Consider the following 2572-nt stretch of genomic DNA (forward strand, 5'->3'; position numbering starts at 1 on the left):
AACCGAGAATAAATGGACAAATTCTTAGAAACAAGCATGCTACCAAGACTGAGTTATGAAGAAATAGAAAATTTGAGTTGACCTGTAACTAGTAAGGAACTTGATTATGTAATTAAATCCAAACAACGAAGGAAGTCTTTGGGCCAAATGACTTCACTGGTGAATTTTTCCTAGTGTACAGAAACAAATTAACACCAATTCCTTTTCAAACTCTTGCAAAAACCAGAAGAGAAGAGAATACATACTAACTCATTCTATGAAGCCAACATTGTCCTGGTACCAAAGCCAGAAACGATATTGGTCTGGATATCAGTCTTTATATAAACTTTTCATAAAATACTGGCACTCTGAATTCATCAGTACATGAAAAGTATCATACACTATGACTTAGTTGGATTTAATCCTGGAATGCCAGGATTGTTCAACATAGGAGAGTAAATATATATAATGCACCACATTATATTCAGTAACAGAATAGAGGAATCTTCATGCACCAAAACAACTTTGAAAAAGAATAAGATGGGAAGACTCAGAGTTCCTGTTTTGAAAACTAAATATAAAGCAATATTAAACAAAACAGAGTGGTATGCCAAAAGCCAAGGTCATCTTCACAATCCCAGATTTCAAACTACTACAAAACTAAATTAATGATAATAATAATAATAATAAATATGGTGCTGGCACAGAAACTGACACGTAGATCAATACAACAAAATAGCTCAGAAACAAACCCACACTTATATGGTTTTATTTATAGGTTTTGTTTTCATTTAAGGTTGAGATACTTCTGCAAATGCTTAAGATAATTTTGATTAGAATTAATAAAAACATTTTTAATAAACTGTTAGAATAAACAGTTGATATATTCAAGCAATTAATTAACCATGGAAATTCAAAGGGAAAATTTATTTGAATAAAATTGATATTAAAATATATAATTTTATATATTTCATTTTATATTAGGTATACAATTAAAAGTAAAAAGATAAAAAGATTGCTTACATCCTTGTGTACTTAAAAAAAACCATGAAGCTCTCTTTACCTAAAACAAAAATTATAGAATTCTTGAAAGAATTGGTGTTGTGCCTTATAATCTATGGTGAAATAGTAGTCAATATGGTGGAACTGATATTCTAATCAATGGCTGATATTATCTATGAGCATCTATGAACTCTTTTCTGGATTTACGGTAAGTAAAACTAAGGTGTACACTCAATGATACTATATTCATGAAAATATGCTCACTTTAAAAATAATAATTCTGACAAAATATATACTAAATATGTGAATGCAAATGGAACAGGAATATGTGAGAATTTTTCTGAAATAAGGCATTTTTAGAAAAATAATTTAATTTGAAGCAAACATATTACCCACTGAGAAAGGAAAGGTGCATTGAGTCCAGAGCCTGTAATGGACCCCATGCAGATGGGGGAGTTTTCTGCTACATAAAGAATGCTTTAGTATGGCATATGTAGCATAAATTTTATTTTACGGAAGTAGAGCTGTTTTCATGCATGCATGTGATGTGATCACATAGCTATTGATCCTATTGGGCTAATTCTTTCGGCATTGTAGATTACTGACTGGACTGAAATCATTCCCAATTTGAGGTTGTCAGTTAACGAAATGAGTGATGTAAACAATGTAACTGTTGGTCAGTTTTGGAAGTAGAAGATTTTCACTGGAATTTGAGTGCCCATAGCTGCACTGTTGACAAGAGAAAACAGTTGAGCTAATTCATAACCGTGCTCTCTGGATGGGAAGGAAATGAGGGTCTTTGTAAGAGACAGGGTTGTGTCATATTGGGATAGGTTTTAGATGGGCTCACATGAAATTCAATGAATAAAGCTAGCATGTAGGGGTCCAAATCATCAATAGTGATTGTAGATAATAAGCATGTCCTGTTTCTTTCCTGGATTTGGGGTGGGGGCTATTTTGCCAATGAGCAAAAGTGCTTAAACGTTTTCCAGGATAAACATTACTGCTTATGCAGGGTTTTTCCTTCTATGCAACTGTCATTTCTAATCAAATGATTTCTTGCCTATATTTTATTCAAAAGTATAAGATGGAATTTACAATAATAGTCAAAAGTAATGACTAAATCTATTTGTGTATAGAGGGAATATTTTCTGAATGTAAATGACACCTTCTAGAAATAATTCAGTCATTCATAGGGATAGTGATTCGTTATGATGACTTCTTAACACAAATTGTGCCAAATTGTGTGAACTATTGCATTTAAAAATAAAATTTTCTTTGCCCGTCACTAACTTTCCAGTGCAACAATAATTACATCTGTGATAGCAACTTAGGACGCTTTGTGAAAATCAGTTAGTGCTTTGAAACTTTTGGGGAACAATGTCCCTGAGAAATCCAAGGGTGACAAGTGTGTGGATAAAAGTGTCTGATGGTAACTATGTTGATTTTAGTATCCATGATGAAGATGGCAAAAAAGATCACAGCCACTGTTCACTGGTCACTCATGCAAATCACATTTGACAAATCCAGTATAAATTATCCCATTCAGTCTTGTAATTACTCTTCTTTTCTTTTCAGACTTATTTGGGTA

Source organism: Eumetopias jubatus, unplaced genomic scaffold (assembly GCF_037043125.1).
Source record: "Eumetopias jubatus isolate StellerSeaLion01/CBP00866 unplaced genomic scaffold, mEumJub1_p1.0 scaffold_5, whole genome shotgun sequence".
NCBI classification, from domain to species: domain Eukaryota; kingdom Metazoa; phylum Chordata; class Mammalia; order Carnivora; family Otariidae; genus Eumetopias; species Eumetopias jubatus.